Source organism: Ictidomys tridecemlineatus, chromosome 6, assembly GCF_052094955.1.
Source record: "Ictidomys tridecemlineatus isolate mIctTri1 chromosome 6, mIctTri1.hap1, whole genome shotgun sequence".
Lineage (NCBI taxonomy): Eukaryota > Metazoa > Chordata > Mammalia > Rodentia > Sciuridae > Ictidomys > Ictidomys tridecemlineatus.
The window spans coordinates 30,540,658-30,564,214 of record NC_135482.1 but is presented as its reverse complement, the minus strand read 5'-3'; the positions used below and the strand labels follow the sequence as shown (position 1 = coordinate 30,564,214).

General features: G+C 33.2%; 1 pseudogene; it reads left to right on the top strand.

Moving 5' to 3' along the window:
* Positions 1–8,206: 8,206 nt before the first annotated feature.
* Positions 8,207–22,653, top strand: LOC101960954 (telomeric repeat-binding factor 1-like; annotated as a pseudogene).
* Positions 22,654–23,557: the final 904 nt, after the last annotated feature.

Genomic DNA, 23,557 nt, shown 5'->3' with positions numbered 1-23,557 from the left:
CCTCTGTCCTTCTGTTATGGATAAATATTTATGTTCTCCACAAATGTATTTGTTGAAACTCTAATTTACAATGTAATAATGTTTGGAAGTGGTGTTTATGAAAAATGATTAGGCTTGAATGAGATCATCAGGTTGGGGACTTGAAGATGAAATTAGTATCCTTACAAGAAAAGAAAAACAGGAGCTCTTTGTACCATATGAGGATATAGTAAGAAGGTAACCATCTCCAAACCAAGAAGACAGGCCTCAACAGCAATCCGAGTGGCCAACATCTTGATCTTGAACTTTCCAGCCTTCAATACTGTAAGAAGACTACCTGTCTCTAATATTTTCCTAAAGCAACCCAAGATAAAACACCCTCTCCTAATCTTTGTTTCAATCGATTAAACCTAGCTTGTCTTTAGAATCTCATACTTCAATTCCTACTCTCCAGAAGTCAAATTTTTCACTTCACAAATGTCAGGAAGCCAGTAGTGAAGATAATTTTATATAATGGTTCATATCTTTATAATTTTCCATTTTCTTCTAGCACAGACAACATATGCCAGGAATATTTGCTTTTAAGAACAAAATACTGGGCTGGGGATGTGGCTCAAGCGGTAACGTGCTCGCCTGGCATGAGTGGGGCACTGGGTTTGATACTCAGCACCACATAAAATAAAATAAAGATATTGTGTCCACAAAAAACTGAAAAGTAAATATTAAAAATCTTTCTCCCCTTCACAAAAAAGAACAAAATACTCTTTTAGACTTTTCAAATATGAATGAAATCATATCTGTAAGTGATAAACACTGATAAAAAGTATAATGTTATTTGGAATAAAATGCACATTTTTACAAAATAGTTTTGGAATAAGCTGTCAATCCCTGAGCTTGAATTTTTTTAGTACTATAAAATTATACATGTGAAGCCTTTGCTTTGTTAGTATTAAAATAACATATGTTGATGAAATAAGGGACTCAAGACAAAGTAGTAGACTTGCTAGAATTGATACGTATTTTCTTTAAATATGGTAATTGCTGATAGCCTTTACAAATGGTTATAAAGTGATAATCACCTCTCAAGTATAGACACTGTCATACATCCACATAGTAGACATAACAATTCAGTAACCACCCAAATAAGATTTCATCTTTCCCTTTTCTCTTATCTCCAGATTTTCCCACACCTCCCCTCTACCCACTTCCCACTACACATAACTATGTTTTGTCAGAAAAGATGTTTCAGAGCTTGGGAGAAAAAGATTAAAAAACGTGAATGGTGAAGAAGTCCACCATATCCAGCTTCTACTTAAGGCAGAATTAAGATAGAAAAGGGAAGACATCTCAATTTTAAATCAAGACCTACCTCAAGACTGAACTCAGTATTTAATTACTGCCTGAAAAAATGCTAATATGAAATGATCACACACTTATGGCATTTGCCTAAATCTCACCAATAAGTAAGTGGTAGAACCAACTAGCACATAGAATAAATATTAAGGGTCAAGGGAAAGAGAAATAAAGTTCATTTGATTTTATAGCAAGAATAATGTTTACTTGTTTAAATAAGAAATTTAAGAACTCCCTGATATTGTTCAAATATTTTCCTACATCATGTGTTTTGGTCAGCTTTTTTACAGTTGTGACCAAAAGATTTGACAAAAACACTTTTAGATAAGGAAAACTTTATTTTGAGGCTCACAGTTTCATAGGTCTCAATTCATAGATAGCCAACTTCATTGCTCTAGGTACAAGGTGAAGCAGAAAATCATGGAAGAATGTGATAAAGACAAGTTGGTCAGTATATGGCATCAAGAAGAGAGAGAATCTAATCTTGGCTCACCAGGGACAAAATACGTATCCCAAAGTCACACCCCAGTGACTCACCTCCAACAGCCACTGACCCACTGACTGCCTTCCAACAATTACCATCCAGTTAATCCTTATCAGGGGTTAAGGGACTAATAAGGTTAAAATTCTCAAACCCACTCATTTTCCCTTTAAACTTTCTTGCACTGACCTACACATGAGCTTTTGGGGGATATCCTCACATCTAAACTATAACACCATATGAGCTAGTCTCTGTGTGCATATCATTATAACTTCTGTTCTATTTGGTATTGTTATTATGGCTTTATTAGATTTAATAGATGAGATATTAGATAAATCTGGCAATTGTAGACAAGTGAATTATCAAATAAAAGTATAAGATATCTGGTTGAATTTCAATTTCTGACATCTAACAATTTGTCTATAGTATATCCCATGTAGTATTTGGACCATTCTTATACTAAATATTTATCCATTGGTTATCTGAAATTCAAATTGAATTAGATGTTCTATATTTAGCAGTACTTCTTCACACAACTACTAAATGGTGTCCCAATATTTCAAATCCAATCTGTAGAATCTGTATACAGTTCAGTCCTCATAGCTCTATAATCTCTTTTCAGAGGTGGTAAATGGAAATTTGATTGTTTTTCACACTGTTAAGTCTTAGTATCTTACCTACAGCTTTTGTCCTGGTGTATTTCCATTATCAAATATTGTTTCTGTCTCTATATTGTTCTTATGGAGCCAATGAAATAATTCATCCCAAGGACAGGAAGCATGTATTCATTCATTCCAATTTCTATGGTTCTGTTTATTATTCCCCTGCATTAAGATCCTCCAAATGGTTTTGGCATTTCTCCTAACTCAATACTCTGCTTTTCCAATTTGCATTTTATAAGCCCTCAGCTTCTACTATCAACAATATATTCTGGGGCAGTGGTTTTTCAAGCAGCTTACAGAAAGGATTTTCTTGAAGAAGAAAACATTTTATTTGTATGAATAAAAAAAGTTCTGTTTTAAGCAGGATGAAACTGCACAAGATATATTTGTTACTTTCTATTTCACCATAATTTTTAGAATAAAATAAAGATGATGGACTATTATTTGTTCCCCTTGGCATTAATCTTTTCTCTTGTGACTAAATTACCAAAGAATTAGACTTTTGGTGTCCAGTCCCTCTCTAGTGTGTATTGTAAAGATAAAATCCACAATAAGCAGGAAAATAGAGTAAGCTGAGAGTTTCAGGAAGACAAGAAAAAAGGCAATCAAAAGTTTTCCTTATAAAAGAAAGGCTGGGGATGTGGCTCAGTGGCTATGTTCCTCTGGGTTCAATCCCCTTTCCCCAGAAAAGAAGTCCTTAGAAATTTTATTATAATTTCCAGAACTTAAAGGTTAAAATAGAAATAAAAAAGCCACAATGCTTAGGAAGTAGATTTATTGATAGGATTATGTAGCCTGATAAAGACAATATGGATGATATACTTAAACGAAGTCAGGCAATTACTGAAACTGCTGTGGCCATGGCATTCAACTATATGCTTAGAAATATTCTAGCTGAGAAACACTTGCCTGAAGAATTTTCCTTCAAAGAAGATAAACAAGAGATTAAAATAATATACACAAAGGTATAAAAATATAAGGACATATAAGCATATAATATTTTCTATGTCCAAATGTGCCAAACAAAATCCTGTTTTTATTATACATAAAAATACAATGAGGTAGCGTTATTAAAAGAAACTCGTTGCACTGAAATACAAAAGTTGTGTGCATTTTTAAAAGATGAGGAAAAATCAGGAATGCATTTCCTGAAATGACACGGTTAAAACAATAAATGTAGCTACCTGGAAAGATTTCAGAGAAACAGAAAGCCTAGAATGAACATAGGAAGTAGGAAAAGTCAGGGGTCAAAAAGGAAGAATAGCAATTGCTATAGTTTGAGTCTTGAATGTCCTCCAAAGACCTGTGTGCTAACGGCTTGGTCACTAGCCTCTGGCACTCCTGGAAGATGGTGGAACCTTAATGATGTGGAACTGACTAAAAGGAAGTTAGATCACTGGGGATGTAAACCTGAAGGGAATATTCAGACCCTGGCCTCTTCTTGTCTCTTTGCTATAGTCCACATGAGGTGAACGGACATTCTCTGCCTTATGTTGCTGCCATGATGTACTCTCCATAAGCCCAAAGCAACATGGCTAAGCCACCATCATCTGAACCCTTTGAATTTGTGTTAAAATAAGCCTTTCCTGTTTTTAAGTTTATTACCTCAGGCAGTTTGTTGCAGAAGGCTGACTTATCACAGCAACTCATATATTGTGAGAAAAGGCAGAGCAAGAACAGCAAATAAGCTTACTTTGCCTAGTGCACAAGTGTATGAAAGATAGTATGTTTGTGAATTATGGAGGGTGAATGTAGATATTGGGTAAAGAGGAAATGCTGAATTCCTCTGGAGTGGAAAGAAAATATTCTCTTTCTCCTAAGAAGTCTGTTAGAAAAAATTAATTTAAATATAAACAAAAGGAATTTTAGGTTAGATGGTAGGAAGTAGTGGTATACTAAAGTGACGAAACAGTAAAATGGGATAATTATTTCAATGTTATATTTTTAAATTTTGGTGGGAAATTTTACATTATCTAAATCAGTCTACACTACAAGTTCATTTTGGTTTATTTTTATAGAGAGCTAATCCATAAGCACACAATACAAATTATTGTTATAATTTGAAATTAATTTTCAAGTTGGGTTATGGAAAATATTTGAGGGTATGTTATTTAAAAAGTGTTGCAAGTGTCACCTTTTTCAGTGATTTCTTATTTAACAAGTCAAAAGTCAAAACAGTTCTTTCAGTAAAACTGTGGCTTTCCTGATTAATTCCTGAGGGAAATTTTTCTAATTATTTTGATTGATTCATTATTTATCCAAATCTGCTTAAAAGAACACTGAAAGACTCATATTTCTTAAAGGAAGAGAAATAAAGCTTATATACATTTAATGAAGACAAGCTGTTACATGAAATAAAATGTGTAGCAGTGAAAATAAGGAACAAATGCATGTCAAAATTACACTTCTGAGTTTTTTTAATGTATCATTTTCTTTTGTTGCATATTTAAGTGTTAATTTATGTAAAAAATTGTTTCAAAATTTATGCTTGTATGCTCTAGTGGTTTGAATTTTAATTATGTATCTATGTTTTATTTGTTAAGGACTAAATCAGATGATAAAGTACACAGTATCAGGATCTTAAAATGTGTTTGAAATTCTATGCCTCAAAGTTTGAGATAAATAAAAATATAGGGTATGAAATGGTGTTACACAGATAAAGCATTTCTACATGCTGCCTCTTCAGTGTTCACTTACTTGAATCAATATTCCAAATGAATATACCATATAAAGCAAAATATTGCATTTGCTAAAATAAATACAAATTCAAATGTGCACAGCTACAGATGGCTACAGCTCTTAGAGAAATAAATAGGGCTCCGTCTAGAATGAATGTAAGACATTGAAAGAAGCATAAAACAGTTTTACAGAACATGGTAAAATGAATACTGCACCATTTAAAACTGATTGACAGGTAATGAGCTATAAAATCTATACTGAAATGAAAATGACACAGAGAAAGAATAGCACATAGCCTATTCCTATAGTTTTATAGTTGAAAAATGGGAAATTTTCTAAACCAACAGCTCACAAAAATTAAGCAAATTAAAAACTTATGAAAAATCGATGTGCTCTGATTGAATTAGTTTCCGAGAAAGTGAAGTACAATGCAATTTAACTTTGAGGTATTAGAATAATTTTCTACTCATATCAGATTGAAATAGCAGTTGAAAATGAGATGTTTCCTGAATAAATGTGTGTTTATCTATGCAACCTTATGTTTCTAGATAATTCTTCATCTATCAACACACTTAAACATATGTTAGAGACCCACAGCTTACAACTTTGCCTATCAGCATAACTATGTAGACCTTCTACTTCTAGTTTATAATTTAACAGCCTAAAGAGTTTTGCTATCACTAGTAAACATTAGATTTTATTGCTCATTTTGATATAAATGTTCTACATTGAATTTGATCTGCCTCACTCAGAGGAAGTTTTTCCATGTACATTACCTACAATTCTTTTTTCCTCACTTAATAGATCTGATCAGAAACAACACAAAACAATAACCACCACCATTGAAAAACTACATACAGAATTCTCACTGTTAGCAAAACTGAAGTCAGCACTAAACTCTCTACTGAAACCTTACTTTAAAATATGAAGAAGTTAAACAGATTTTGTAAATTAAAGCAATATTTTTGAAGTTATAAGAGCCTATATAATAGCTTATTTCAAGATACAGATATAAATGACTTAGTTATCACTTATTCATAACCTATTAATTTGACTGTGCTAGGGACTGAATACTTATGTACCCTTCAAGTTGTATGTTGAAACCTCAGCACCAACATGATGATATTTAGAGGAGAGAGGCTTTGGAAATGATTAGATTAGGAGGGTAGAACTCTAGTGAAAGAGATCAGTGGCTTTTATATGGGGCTGAATGGACAGAGTTCTACCATCCTCCATATATATAAGGATATAGCTATGGGTTATCCCTTATTAACCACAAAGTGAGTTCTCGCTAGAGATCAAATCATTTTGTGCTCACCTTACATATATCTTGTTAAATCTGTTGGAAATCTATAGTGTTGGACCTATAATAACTTCTAGAACTGTGAGAAGATAATAACTATCATATGAACTACTCACTTTTAAGCAACACAATTCCAACAAGGTACTACTCTAGAAACTTTAGATACATTGAAATTGTTTAATTTTATATGGAGCCCTAATGATGCAATGCTATTGTCCCCCATAGAGATATTAAGCCTATTTTCCTAATTGGCACAAGTAGTAAGTAGCCATAGCTATAATTTGAATCTTGTGACTTTACTCCCAAACACGATTTCTTAACCATTCAATGATCAATTCTGGTTTTGTTTTTGTTTTTTAAATATCTACATACTCTGTGTCTATCTGACACCTTAGATGGTAGTTTATTACTTTAATTCTGCTTAATTTCAATTTGAGGCCCAAGAGCCAGATCGATAGATACAAAATAACACCACAAGCTAATCCTTCAATATCAAGAAGGATTTAGTGCCAGGAACATTCCAAATGGATCCTTCAAACAAACTTATTGTGGAAAAAAGATAATGCAATCTACAATGATTATGCAGGCAGGGAAACTGCCTAATGTATCTTGATAAAGCTAAATTGAGTTTTGTCTTTATCTTCACTTATGTATAGTTACTCATGAATATCTTTACTTTTGGACATTAAAGTATAATTTTTCTTCTGTTGAAATAATTACTAGAAATGTGAAAGTCCACTTACAGTGCAAAGAAGATACTCTGAATTTCCTGAACACCTACTTTTTAATCTATTGGTTCCAAGGAGATCTATAAACCCTCTGAAAATGTGAATGCTTGTGTACCCATGTATTTTCAGAGAGGACTTGTGGATTTGGGTTTTGTTTTTAGATCACTGAACCACTTCTTTGGAGTTATAACTCAATTTTTATTCTAAATGTTCACAATTCTAGAGCTGTCAAGAAGATGACAAAGATTAGTAGAAAGAGGGAGAGGGTAGAAGGCTAAATTGTATAATGATATCAAGAACGTGCTTCAGAATAACGTGGTCAGGTGTGAGTCTTGGCCATACCTACTTACTATCAGTGTGAATTTGGACAATCTCTGTTAACTTTTAAGTGTATCAGGAGTCAAGAACAATATTGATATTCTATTGGAACCTCATATGAAATTAATCTTTTTTATACCTTTATTTTATTCATTTATTTTTAATGTGGTGCTAAGGATCAAACCCAGGACCTTGCCCATGAAATTAATCTTAATATAGAAAATGATTGTGTAGTTATGAAATCTTTGAGTTCTGTCTTTTTAAAGTTATCATATGACCTAGGAAAACTTAACTGATTGTTGAATTTGGTGAAAACAATGACTATTCTAGTTATTTATTGTAATGTAACAAACCATTCCAAACTTAACAGCTTAAAACAATAAACTTATATTCTTATTTAGTCAATGCTCAATGACAGTAATTCATCTCTACTCCACAGGGCATCAGTTGCTAGAAGTGACTCAATGGCTTTTGCTGAAAACACCAGAAGGCTCTGTCTCTCTCATATCTTCTGATTGATGTCAGTTGTCACTTAGAATTTCTACAGTACTCTCAGTTGAAATACCCACGTTGACTTATGCACAACATGATATTTGAGATTCAAGAATGAGCCTCTCTAATGACGACTAGACAGAAATTATTTTTTTTACATATCAACTTCAAAAAACATAATATTGTCATAATCATAAGCACACTCACATCGATGAAGTGGAAACGTGGAACCTACTTCTCCATGAAAGGTATGTCAAATTTACAATGTTCAGAGGAGAAGGTTGGGTGGGAGGTACTGAATAAAAATTTTTGAAAAATATAATCTACCACAGCTATCTAACATGTAGCACTATGGCCATAATATAATGGAACAATGTGTCTCAAATGTGTTGCAATACTTTAATTTTAGTAATCACCTTAAATCATACATGTATAGGAATGTGAAATGGAAAGCACTATTCCATAGCTATATGTTACCATTATTATTCAGAATATTAAACATAGTGAATTTTCATCAATATATTTGAAAATTTCACTATAATTTTGAATTTCTCTGTAGCTCAGATTTAAAATATTGGAAAGTTTTAAAAGGAGGCACTCTGTGGTTGGATTTAGAATACTAAAAACAGTGCTGAGAATATTTAATTTAGAAATCTGAATAATAAAAAAGAATATTGAAGATGATTTTAAAAAATTTAATATTATATATATTATATAAACCTAATATTATTATGATTTTTTCAGGGAGGGTACTAGAGGTTGATCTCAGGGGAATTTAACGACTAAGCCACACTCCCAGCCCTATTTTGTATTTGGGTCTCAAGGAGTTGCTTAGCACCTTGATTTTGCTAAGGCTGGCTTTGAACTTGTAATCTTTCTGCCTCAGCCTCCCAAACCCTTGGGATTACACACGACTAGGATTATAGTCATGTCCCACTGAGCCCAGATAGATACATAATATTTTGAAGTTTAGGAACCTTTTGAGAGTCATAGAAAATTGCACTGATAACAGTATTTTAAGCAGTTACAATGGAAACCCAAAGACAGAAGGAAACTATTTCATCATACTGAGTGAAAATAACTTGAAATATAGCAGCAAAATTATGTCTAAAGAATAAAGGCAAAATAAAGGCAAGGAAATACTGAGTCTTTCTGAAAAGACTTTTAAAAAATAAATTATCGTAAATATTTACAACACAGTGTTAAAGAATATATAGAGATAATAAAGCTATCATTCACATGGCTGTTTTTTTATGAGTGACGAGCATTTAAAATCTAATTATTTGATAAATATTATCAATAAAATACAATTTTATTAATAATAGTTTTCATGTTGTACATTAGATCTCTAGACTTTTTTCTTCTTAAAAAATATCTATTAATAAACTTTGACATCTACACATTGTACTAAGCAGTCTAGTAAGTAACACAAACAAACATCCCTCCCTTGTTAAGTCTACCTTCTATCAGTTTTTGTTCTTGGTAGTGGAGTCAAACTTCTTCCAGACTCTGAATTTCTTAGTAGAAGAAAATTGTGATGCATTTGAAGCTTTTGTGAGACTTTACATTACTTGCGGTTGGTTATACATCTCTAGCTTTAAAGGTTCTAGTTAAATGTAGAAGTGTTAATTTGTTTGTTTTTTGTTTTGTTTTTATTTATTTTGTTATATATGACAGAAGAATGCTTTACAATTCATATTGCACATATAGAGCACAATTTTTCATATTTCTAGTTGTACACAAAGTAGAGTCACACCATTCATATCTTCATATATATACTTAGGGTAATGATGTCCATTTTATTCCACCATCTTTCCTACCCCCACGTTCTGTTACCCTCCTCCTCTTTTCCCCCAACCACATTATGAATCAGCATCCTTAAATCAGAGAAAACATTTGGCATTTGTTTTTTGGGGATTAGCTAACTTCACTTAGCATTATATCCTTCAACTTCATCTATTTACCTGCAAATGGTATGATTTTATTCTTTTAATGCTGAGTAACATTCCATTGTGTATATATACCACATTTTATTTATCCATTCATCTACTGAAGGGCATCTATTTTGGTTCCACAGTTTAGTTATTGTGAATTGTGCTGCTATAAACCTTGATGTGGCTGTGTCCCTGTAGTATGCTGTTTTTAAGTCCTTTGGGTATAAACTGAGGAGTGGGAATAGCTGGGTCAAAAGGTGGTTCTTTTCCCAGTTTTCCAAGGATTCTCCATACTGCTTTCCATATTGGCTGTACCAATTTACAGTCCCACCAGCAATGTATGAATGTGCCTTTCCCCTCACATCCTCGCCAACACTTGTTGTTGTTAGTATTCTTTTTTTTTTTTTATAAAGAGAGAGAGAGAGAGAGAGAGAGAGAGAGAGAGAGAGAGAGAGAGAGAGAGAGAGAATTTTTTAATATTTATTTTTTAGTTTTCAGTGGACACAACATCTTTGTTTGTATGTGGTGCTGAGGATCGAACCCAGGTCGCACGCATGCCAGGCGAGCACGCCACTGCTTGAGCCACATCCCCAGCCCCTGTTTGTATTCTTAATAGCTGCCATTCTGACTGGAATGAGAGGAAATCTTAAAAGTAGTTTTGCTTTGCATTTCTCTAATTGCTTAGAGATATTGAACATTTTTTTATATATTTGTTGATTGATTGCATATCTTCTTCTGAGACTTGTCTGTTCGATTTCTTGGCCCATTTATTGATTGGGTTATTTATTTTCTGGTGTTAAGATTTTTGAATGTTTATATATTCTAGAGATTAGTGCTCTATCTGAGGTATATGTGGTAAAGATTTGTTCCCCAATTTCAGGCTCTCTATTCACCTCACTGATTGTTTCTTTTGATGAGAAGAAGCTTTTTAGTTTGAATGCATCCCATTTATTGATTCTTGGTTTTAATTCTTGTGCTGTAGGAGTCTTATTAAGAAATTTGGGAGCCTAATCCTACATGACGGAGATTTGGGCCTACTTTTTCTTCTAATAGATGCAGTGTCTCTGGTTTAATTCCTAGGTCATTGCAGATCTCTATATTTTATACTATATAGCTAGTACTTCGTATCCTTTGACCTACATTTCTCATTTTCTGATTTATTCTCTTTATTTTTATATTTCACAAATAATTGAAATGGTATTTTTTTTTTAATTTCTTGTTTGTTTCACTAGGCATAATGTTCTCTAGACATATCCAGAGTATAGCAAATGATGTGATCTTTTTTAATGCTTAATAATTCTATTGTATGTATATGTGTCACATGTTTACATATTCATCTATCAACATACACTTAATTAATTTCCATATCTTGCTATTGTGAATAATGCTGCAATGAACATGAGAGTGCAGATATCTATACAAGGTGGTGATTTCATCTCCTCTGGGTTTATACCAAAAAGAGTAATTGCTGAGTCATATGATTTTTCTAGTTTAATTTCTTTAGGAAATTAAATTGCTATACCAATTTACATGCCCACCAAGAGTGTAATTATCTTACTTCATGGATTAGAAATATTAATATTGTTAAAAGCTACTCAAAGCAATATACACATTTAATGGAATTCCTATCAAAATTCTAATGATTCTTTCATAGATATAGGAACTACCCTAAATTTGTATGGCAATACTGAGAAAAACTGAAAATTTGTTTGTATCATGCTTTCTGATTTAAAATTACGTTACAAAGTTATAAACACCATGATACTGGCATAAAAATAGTATTATAGATCAATGAAACAGGATAGAGGATATTGGCAATTAATTTTTGACAAAAACACTAAAAGCACACAATAGTGAAGAACAGTCTTTTTTATAAGTGGTTCTGGGAAAGCTTGATTTCCTTTTGCAAAAGGACAAAATTCAACCCTTAACTTACACAGATACAAAAATCAATTCAACATGGATAAAAGAGCTAAACATATATCTGAAATCATAAGACTCCTAAAAGAGAACATAAGGGCAAATCTCCTTGATCTGTCTTGCCAATGATTACTTGGATATTACACCAGAAGCTCACCCCCCCTCCAAAAAAAAGGTGTGGGGAGAGAGCACTATGGAACTATATGAAACTAAAAAGATTCTCAACTGAAATGGAAACAATCATCATATTAAAGAGCAACCCATGGACTGGGAAAAAGTAGTTTCAAACCACATATCTGATAATGGGCTAATATCTATAATTAAAAAAGAATATATACAACTCCATAAAGTGAAAAACAAATAATCCAATTTTAAAAAATGGTCAAAGGCCTTGAATGAACATTTTCCTAAAGAAAACATAAAGAGATCATCAGGTATGTGAGAAGGTGCTTAACATCACTTATCAGGAAAATGCAGTTAAAATCACACCAGTTAGGATGACTAATATTAGAAATCCTAGAGAAAAGAAATGTTGCCAAAGGAATAAAGAATGGGCATTTTTAAAAGATACACTTCCAGCAAAAGTAGGATTCAGGATGGAAGATTTTCAGCATTAGAAGGAATGGTAGAAAAGATACTGGAAAATGTATGGGTATAATACATCTGATATAAATGTTTTAAAAATTTGAATCACTAATAAAATCATACCTAATCATTATGTTAAAAATAACTGTAGACTTAAAACATATGGATATGACAGTATAAAACTGTTATTTTAGAGAAGGGTTAAATTTCTTATGTAATTTAAACAGGTATTAGCAAACTTTTTTAGTAAAGGTTCAGACAGTAAATCCTTAAGGCTTTGCAAGCTCAAGAGGTAAAATAAAGCCTAAAAACAGAAATAACACATTTCTATAAATTTATTAATTAATAAGATTCAAACCATACTATTGATTAGCTTTTGTATAATGCAGCTCTAAAGATGAAAATGATAAACATTTTTTGCTTAATTATTCTTCAAAGTTAGTGTTCTCCAACATCAGAATTGATTGCAAATGAAATCCATAATGAGACTATAATGAGACTACATGTTTCATGTTAGAAAATGTCTTTTCATGTGGATAGGCATATACTGATATCAACTGATATCAACAAATACTGATATCAACAAATGAGCCCTTGGAAACATTGGCTGCATCCTCCTTTCATTCTGCTATGATGAGATATTCCATTTTAATTTTTTGAATACTAAGAAAGTAAGTGCCATAAATATTTTAGGGTTGCAGATATAGTGATGAGTGTTTAGTATTATAATATTGACAAGTACTTTATTCTTTTAAAGCAACTATAAGGCCATCAAGTAGTAAACACAGTATTTTGATATCAAATTTTCCATATTTTACTGTATCTACATTCCAGGGCTTGAAGTCCACTTTTCTTTCTCTGTTTTGACCTTTAAAATTTCACTTTGTCTCAGTTTATCATGTCACAAAACTTGACTGCTCTTTGAGTATTTTCTATTTATTTACAAATGTAAACATTGTTCCTAAGTCACACAAAATGAACACCAAACGGAAGTCACAAAAAAAGTAAAATGAATTGAAAATTGAAAGCATGGAATGTTGGGACAGATATACGCAACTATCTTGGTAATCAATATTAATGAATATCAATTAAATATCCACTATGAAAACAAATATACTTAGCTTGTGTTTTAAATATACAACAAAATTTTTTTAGAAAAAAATACTTAAAATAATTAAAATAATTTTTGCAAACTATTTCCAAGAACAAAAAAACAGGAAATACCTCAAATTGCTTTGTGAAATATACATATTTGTTACTCCAAAAATCAGATGAGGACTGCATGATGAACAAAACGTATAAAAGCCAACAGCCCACAGGCAAATTAAAACAACAGAGAATTATACAACACACCTGTTAAAATCCTAAAATCCAAAACATGGATAACATTGAATACACATTAGGTTGTGCAATAAGAAGAACTTTTCTTTTTTGATAGTAGGGATGCAAAATGGTATAGCCTCTTTGGAAGGTAATTTAGCACTTTCTTACAAAACTGAACATACCCTTACCGTAATATCTAGCAATCATGCTTCTTGGTATTTACCAAATTTGTTGAAAATTCATGTCCACAGAAAAATACATGGATGTTTATGGCAGTGGCATTAGTAGTTGCCCAATCTTGAAGCAACCAAGATGACCTTCAATAGAGAAATAAACTGTGGTGCATTCATACAATGGAATATTATTTAGCACTAAAAGGAAATGAGCCATCAAGCAATGAAAGACATGGAGGAAATTTAAATGCATATTACTAAGTGAAACAAGCTGATCTGAAATGGGTGCATGTTGTGTGATTCTAGTGTAGGACACTTTGAAAGAGAAAAAAGTATAGAGACAATGAAAATATGGTTGCCAACGGTGTAGAGGAGGAAGGAATGAATAGCTAAGCACCAGTAATTTTAGAACAGTGAAAGAATTCTATATGATACTATGATGCACCTGGATACCTGTCATTATACATTTGTCAAAACTCCTAGATGTGTGCAATGGTGCACACATGTAATCCCAGCAGCTTGGGATGTTGAGGCAGGAGGATCACGAGTTCACAGCCAACCTCAACAAAAGTGAGGTGCTAAGCAACTCAGTGAGACCCTGTCTCTAAATAAAATACTAAATAGGGCTAGTTATATGGTCAGTGGCCAATTGCCTCTGAGCTCAATCCCCAGTACAAAACCAAACACTCCTAAAATACAACATCAAGAGTAAACTCAATAGATGAATGGATAAAAATAAAATGTGGCATATATACACAACAAAATATTACTCAACAAGAGAATAAAATCATGGCATTTGCAGATAAATGGATGGAATTAGAGAAGCTGATGCTAAGTAAAGTTAGCCAAAGAAACAAATGTTGAATGTTTTCTCTTATATAAGGAGGCTGATTCATAGTGGTATAGGGAGCAGGAGCATGGGAAGAACGAACTCTAGATAGGTCAGAGGGGAGGGAAGGGAAGGGAGAGGGCATGGGGTTAGAAATGATGGTGGAATGTGATGGACGTTATTATCCAAAGTACCTGTATGAAGATACAAATTGGAGTAAATATACTTTGTATACAACCATAGATATGAAAAATTGTGCTATATATGTGTAATGAGATTTGTAATGCATTCTGCTGTCATATATAAATTTAAAAAATTAATAAAAGAGCAAAAAAAAAAAAACAAGAGTAAACCCTAATATAAACTATGAACTTTGGGTTCATTCTCCATAACAAAGGAACCATTTTGAAGTAGAAGGCTAATGGTAGGGAAGACTATCCGTATCTGTGTGTGTGGAGGAGAGTGAACTTTTTGTATTTTCTGTTCATTATCACTGTTAACCTAACACTGTTTTTAAAAAGTCTAAAATAAAAAAAAAACTTATAAAAGTTAATTGTCCTTGTGAGTACAATAAAAAATGTCTAAACAAGATATATTAAGAAATAATAATAGTAATAATATTATGCAAAATGTTTTCTGATAAGTATGAACTTATCCCAGAAATACAACTGTGGTTTAACATTAGAGAATCAATAAATGTACTTTACTACTTAATGGATTAAAATAAGTAAATCAATTTAATTTATCTAATACTTACTAAAAACATTATTGTAAAATTCAACATTTAATTATGACAAAGAAATAGAAGGAGTAGGATTAGAAAATATTTTGGTCAAAAACATAATCTTGGTCATGTGGTGGAACAAGTTCAAGAGAACATTTTTTACAATATGATGATTTTTTAAAAAAATATATTTATGATGAATTCTAAGAGCGTATGTATAAAAAAGATGACCATGTGAGGTGATGGACATGTTAATTAGCTAGATTTTCGTCATTTCATAGTTGACATGTATTATAAAATATAAAATTGCACATAGCAAATACACATATAATTATCAATTTAAATGTTTTAATTAAAATTTGATAGATTATAATTACACATTATTAAAAGTAAATTACATCATCTAATTCAAAAATCACAACAGAAAAATATTTTATCTTTTCCAAATAAATAAGAGCTTATAAATTTTCATAATTATTTTTGGTTGAATGCCAAATAATGGGACATTTTATGAACTGTCAGTGGGAGAATAGATTAATTAAACTCTTCATCATTCTCCTTCATACTGAAAACATTTATATATCTTATCCACATTTATATATCATTCCCAGACTGTTATATATCTTGGAGGCTTGTACATTAGGTGATATAAATGATAAGATTCTACAGTTGGGTGCAGTGGTGCATGCCTGTAATCCCAGAAACTCTAGAGATGAGGTAGGAAGAGCACAAGATTGAGGACAGCCTGGTAAACATAGTGAGACCCTGGCTCAGAAAAAAAAAAAATGGATTGAGGATATAGCTTAGTGGTAGCATATCCCTGGGTTCAATCCCCAGTACCAAAATAAATAAATAAAATTATACAATTATACAATATTACTCTTTTTTGTCTGATTTCCTTCTATAATGAATTTGATATTCTTCTAATATTGCTATATCAGTAATTGTTACATATATTGTTTTATATATAGTTTTATATAATTTAATTCTATTATATGTATCCGTACTTATTTTTAATTGCAAAATAGTATTTCATTATATTAACATGCTATGATTTTTAAAAATTTATGATTCTATTCTAGGACTTGGTTAAATTAAATTGCTCAATATTTCTGTGTATGTGATTTGGTGGGTATCAATTCTCTTTGTCACATACTTAGAAATGAAATTAATGGGTTAGATGATAAGAGAATATTAAAATTTATGGTGTTGATAGTTTTTTGAATGCTGTGCCAATAAGAACACATGATGCTTATTTATCTTGAGAACCTTCATACGGTACATCCACCTCTGGAACAAGCATCCTATTCAAAAGTGTCCAAGGGTATCCAAAGGCCAGACCCTTCCAGAGACCAGAGCAATAATCTGTTATGAAAAATGAACTGGGCACTATTCCCACAAAACTGGCTTATTCAATCAATACTCCCACTTTCAGGGTAAAAGGATGTAGCTGTGACATTTGCTGAGAACTTCAGAACTATTTTGAACCAGTAACTCCTGCACCTGGCATATCTATTCTTTCTGAATGAAAGTGTCTGCTGTGATGACCTAAGTCTTAGTCAATCTTTTTTCCAAGTTATTTTGGGAAAGATGACTCGTCATTTTAGTTCTTCAGGAACAAGTGGAGCCACATTTAGACCATGGATCCTGGAAAGAAAGCCTAATGCCATAATACCATGCTGGATTGTACACATAGGAGGAGATTGATTATTTGTGAACAAGAGGGAAAACTGACACTTCAGATTGTCATTCAGAAAGTCTCCACAATCCTCCCTACGTCATCTGCATTGGGTGGAGTACACTTCAACTTGATGAGTGGCTTGCCCAACATTTGCTTATGCTAGAACTCAGTACTTCCTGCTCATGTCACTCCACTAAAAGTTTTTGTTGTTGTCGTTGTTGTTGTTATTGTTAAATATTCTTGTATGGTTAGGTTTGATTTTTACACTCTGGTAGTCCTCATGAGAAGAACATAACCCTAGTAGTCACTGCCCTTTTAGATGGAATCCCCAAATAACACATATGTAGAAGAACTGAATAAAAAACACAAGCAATAACCTAAAGTTCAGATTTTACACCTAGATTAATGCTTGCATCAGCTAAGACTTTCATAAATAAACTGAAACACAACTACTCTGAAACTCTGAGCACAAAAATATTATTGCAGGCTACTGCATTTGCAGAGAACTTGTTATGCAATATTATTGTGGTCACAGCTAAACTTAAAGAACTCATAGGTGAATGGGAGATAAGAGTAAATGATACCAGTATCCTATTAAGGTAGAAATGTGAACAGAGCAGTGCAGGAACACGATTGAAGACATTGGACAGTGAGGGTATGAAGTAGATATAAAGATCAGAGAAGGTGTTCTACTAGAGGTAAAACTGGATGTCAGGCTAGAGATGCTTCCAGGCTGATGTGTGGGGGCTGCCTACTCAGGACCAAGGGAGGAAGTTAAGTAAGGCATGAAACAATAGAAATCGTGGCATTTAAGGAGCTCCAAGCAGTTGAGTTCTGCAGGAATAAAAGTTTATCTATAAGAGAATGAACAGACAAAAAGGTCAGAGAATAAGATAGATGCTAGATTATAAAGGACCTTATATGACATGAATAGATTTCATACTGTCACTTTTAACAGTGTTGTGCTCCCTGTTGTCAGTTCCCTGTGAGAGGGCAAGCTCTACAGCCTAAAAGTTTAATAAATCAAGTATGATATTAATAGCTAAGGAGTAACTATTGATAAATAACTTCTTAGTATTTTAATATCATTTTTTGGAATGATGGAACGTACGATATATGTGTTTTCAGATGCAGATAATTCCTCAAGTTTCTTATAACTCAGGGAGGATCACAAATTCTCTTCCTCCTTAAAATATAATTTATCCAATCCTGGAAAATTAAGTTTTGCTTTAGAAATTTGCTTTGGGGAAGCAAGGTCTTTAACTTGTCCACAAATGAACACTAACTATAGCCTCAAAAAAAGTGGCCACTCAGTGTGTGTTTACTGATTGAACTAATTTCCTAATCAGAAAACACTTCAAATACATGCAAGTTCAAATCCTGACTTTTCCCTCTAAGTATACCTTAGAGCAACTCACTTCCCTTTTTGCCTTACTTTATTTTTTTAAAAAAGATGCACTGTAATTTCTTCTTCCTAGGAATGGTGAAAGTGTTTTATAAAGTGATACCATAAAATGCCTAGTACAGTACCTGGCATTTAGATGGCATTTAATTAATGTTAGCTATTAGTATGATTGCTGTAAAAATCTCCTACTCCATTACTCTTTCTGATGCCGAAAGCTTGTGGAAGTTGAGTCTATGCAACTACAAATAGAGGCACATTTGTCACATCCTGTCAGAAAAGGTTTAATAAAATTCTCGACACAGACATAAGATTAGTTTGATACTCACTTGATTTTAAATTTGCTTCAGTTGTGCCACCTCTAAGGAGCTCATTAACAACCCTGCTTCATTGGTTGCTATAGGCATTGCACTAAGATTATTTTTCTCTTCTTCTTCTTCTTCTTTTTTTTTGCTCCTACTTTAGTCTCTTTTTTGCTCTTTTACACCCTGCATGAAAAAGGGAATTTGTTCTGCTCTTCAAGAATTTTACAATAGTCCTCACCCTCTTTGTTCTCACAGGGAAGTGAATTTGGCCTTATCTCATAGCAAGATAGTGCTTCAGTCCAAATGCTTAAGCTTAATTCACTCATTACTGAGAAATGCTGTACCTGGATGAAGATAATGGAGACCTAATGCATATGCTATGTAGCTTCCCAATAGAGTATCCCTTTTAAAAAGAAATAATTAGATGAATAAATTAGATTTTAAGCACTGATCTACATTTATACTCCAAAGAATATGTAATTAGAAATTTAAGCAGTGGGCCAGGTATCATTAAGTCATTGGAGACATTTCTATTAAAAGCCAATAGTATTGCCAAAATGTTAATTGTCTAAAGCCCATTTTAAAATCCTTACATGTAATAAAGTATATATAAGGTTGATTGAGCAAGCCAATTTAGATGAATGTATCAGATAAATAATTCTATACTTATGAAAAATGCATGATATACTCCAATTATTGAGTTAACTTAATATTTCAAAGCCATGGCAAAAAAAAAAATGATGGGGATGGTGTGTCAAGGAGTCATTTACATTCAAGAAAGCATTCTTCTTTGAAAAACTAATTGGTCATCACATCATTATGATCTTGTGATAGGTGATATTATAGGGAAAATAGGCTATGTCCTTTCCCTAGGATTAGAAGAAAACAAGAGCAGTAGATGCTTGCCATGGCATGATGTTGGGGCTGGTGCACTGGAGGACTTAAAGAACAGAAATTTATGTGCTCGCGCTTTTGGAGACTGAGAAGTTCAAGATCAAGGTGCCTGCAGGTAGGTGTCTGGTAAGGTCTCCTTCACTGGATTGCAGTAGACTCTCCCTGTGTCCTGCCTTGGCTGTCTCTCTGTATGTACTCACTCCTTTCACTCCTCTTATTGTCTTCTTACAAAGACAATCATCTTATTGGATTAGTGTTCCACCCTTATGACTTCGCTTAACTTTGATGATCTTCTTAAAGACTCTTTCTCCAAATATGGTGATATTGGGCATTAGGGCTTCAACCTATGAATTTCAGGTTACACAGTTCAGTCCATAACACCTGGCAATTTGAAATAACCAAATGAACGTAAAGCTTTGATTTTTATTCTCCAAGAAACTTTGCATAAAAGAAAAGGTCACTGGAGAAATATGCACATGAGTAAGATCTCAGTACTTAGAAAAATAGAAGTCAGACACATTTGGAAACCGTTGTTTAACTTATGGATGATAAGACATTGCTGGAAAGTTTTTGTTTTTGCTTTTACTTCTAAAATGATATATTTTATTTTTCAGGCCCTAATATAATAATAACTCCTAGATTGATTCTGAACTGTGTAAAATTCTATAGGGTAGCCACCTGTCTGGACATGTTCACAGACTGGTAGGTTGAGAATACAGGAATCCTACTTACATAAGGATCTAAGGATTCTCTTGGGGGAAAACACAATCTAAGAGAGGACTGATGGACCATAAACTTAATCAGTAAAAAAACCAAAATCTTGGTCTTTGTAAGGGAAAGTATGTGATATATCAATCAGAATTATCTATCAGACTAGCCACCATGAACTCAGGATTGCACTGCATGGTATACTTAATGAAAAAAAAAATCTGAAAGCAATGGGGAAAAGATAAAATGTGTTCTGTACCAAGTGTTAGAAGCAACAGGAAACAGGGCATTTTTCTCTTCATTTGTAATACTGGATTGTATAGATTTAGCTCCATGAAAGAATGCAGAGAATCTGCAATGTGGTGGCAGTGCCCAGTATATAGGAGAATCAGTGGTTACCCAGAAGTGATAGAGGAAACGATAATAACTTTGTTAAAAAGTGAGTACCTGGTATGTTCTCTAGTGATATCCAATAGGTGTGCAAATTATTCTTAGCACAAGGGCCCATGAGAGCTCAGGAATCTCTGATATTAACAGATGTGATCTCAGAGAAAGATGCATAAAATCACAGATGCCAATGATAAATTACTTGAAGCATCTACAGTTGGCATAACCAATGTCACTCTTTTCTGGAGTCAGTTTTATACCTGATGATTGACAGAGTACTTATTCATGTGCCTCATTTCACTCCCCCAAATTTCCCATTTTGCTTATAAATTATATGGTAATCAATCTGATAAAGAGGGAAATTTGAAAACTGGAATGCCACCTTAGCAAGTTAAGGACAGAGCAAGATAGATGTAAATTGTGCTTTATGGAATGATTGTATCATATTGTATTATGCTGTAGTTAGAGTGATAAAAGATGTAAGGCCCTCTCAGTCTTGTGATTGGTTGGTCAGTAAATCGGAGGCAAACATAAAACTGAATAAGAAATTCTATAGACTCGGAGCCTGCGGGGCCCTGAGGACTCAGAGGATGCAGATTCCTCCCAGCAGGAGGTGATGGAGAGGGCCAGAGAGGGCCTAGAAGAGTTTGATCAAGTGTCAGATGCAGTGTCAGGGCCTCTGAGGAAGAGGAGGGGGAGGTGGAGGAGGAGGAAGAAGAGGTGGAGGACGAGGGCCTGGTGGTGGAGGCCAAGGCAGTGGCTGCTGGCTGGATTTCCTCTGCCTCTCTCTTTGCCAGGCCTTCCTCAACGGCCCCCCACTGAACCCAAAAACAGCACCGAAGCCATAATTCATGGATTATCCAGTCTTATAATTTATCAATTGAAAACTATATACATAGGTCAGTTTTTGACAAGAATTGCAGAAGGAAAATCCCTTGATGCACAGTTTGAAAATGATGAACAAATTATACCCTTGGAATCAACCCTGATGACTTGGGCTTCAATTGAAAAAGAACATGACAAACTTCATGAAGAAATAGAGAATTTAATTACAATTCAGGCTACAGCTGTTTGTATGGAAAATGGCAGTTTTAAGGAAGCAGAAGACGTCTTTGAAAGAATATTTGGTGACACAAATTCTCACACATCTTTAGAAAGGAAATTGCTTATGATAATCAGAAAGATACATTCCATTCTTTTTTTTTTCAACACTTCAGCTGCAACCACATGATGAAGAAAATTAAGAGTCATGTGAATTGTGTGCTTAATGAAAAATCATCAACTTTTCTAATGAAGGCAGCAGCAAAAGTAGTGGAAAGTGAAAAATCGAGAAAAATAACTTCTCAAGATGAACTTCATGGTAATGATATTGAAACTGAAGTCAGTTAAAAAGGTCTCGCAAGAATATCTTCATATCCAAATTGAAACATGGAAGCTGGCAGCAAGACTTTAATGAGAAAGAGAAGCGAGTAGGAACTCTTCAAAGTGGAAAGAAAAAAAAAAAGAAAACAGAAGAGTAACTGAAAGCAAGACAGTATATGTTTCAAACAATCAACCCATAACTCCTAAAAAACAGCGACCTAGGAAAAGACAGGCATGGCTTTGGGAAGAAGACAAGAATTTGAGATCTGGTGTGAGGAAGTATGGAGAGGGAAACTGGTCTAAAATACTTTCACATTATAAATTCAACAACCGAACAAGTGTCATGTCAAAAGACAGATGGAGGACTATGAAGAAACTAAAATTGATTTGCTCAGACAGTGAAAACTGAATGTATTGGTTGAAGCTTGATAAAGGACGGTTAAATATTTTGATCACTACATTTTGTTTGAAATTTATTGGTTGTTGATGTATCTCAAAATTTTTGTTTAAAGCATTATTTTTAGTTCAGCAAAGATTTGTGCTATAGAGTAAAATTACATGCCTCATTTTGTTCTTCAAGAATTTTTTAATCTTGATAAACTATAAGTATGTTAACCCCTACCAAATTCAGTACTCCACCCCCAAATCTCATTCCAATAAAAAAATGAAACCTGATGAAGAAAAAAGCAGTTTTTTTATTTACCTATTTTGTGTCTGTAAGGTACCCTTGGCCTCCTAAGACACAGCATGAAAATGAATTTTCTAACTAAGTGAACAGTAATAGTCCCTATATATGAAACTTGATCTATGGCCTTAATATTCTACTTAATTACTACAGCATTTGTTAATAGAGTGATAAATAAAGCTGTTTTGTTTTCTTTTTTGATACTAAGGATTGAATCCAGGGGCAGTTAACTGCCAAGCCACATCCCCAGCTCCCTTCCACCTTTTTTTTTTTTTTCTAACTTTTGAGATAAGGTCTTGATAAGTAGTTCAGAGCTTTGCTAAATCTCTGAGGCTGGCTTTGAACTTGCAATCCTCCTGCCTTAGCCTTCTGAGTCGCTGAAATTATAGGCATGTGCCACCACACCAAGCTAAATAAAGCTTCTTTATAATCTCCTTTATAATTCTCTCTAAATACTGAGTTCTCTGGTATGCTTTGGTTTAATATGTCAAAATTGGACATAAATAGTATTCTGTAGATGCTTAAGTTTTATTAACCATGATCATCTTTACATAGTATTAATAAATAAGGTTAAACATACCTTACTAGACAATTTGAATTTTCATTAATTTATTTAGATGTCTTAGTCAAATATTAATAGAATTATTTAG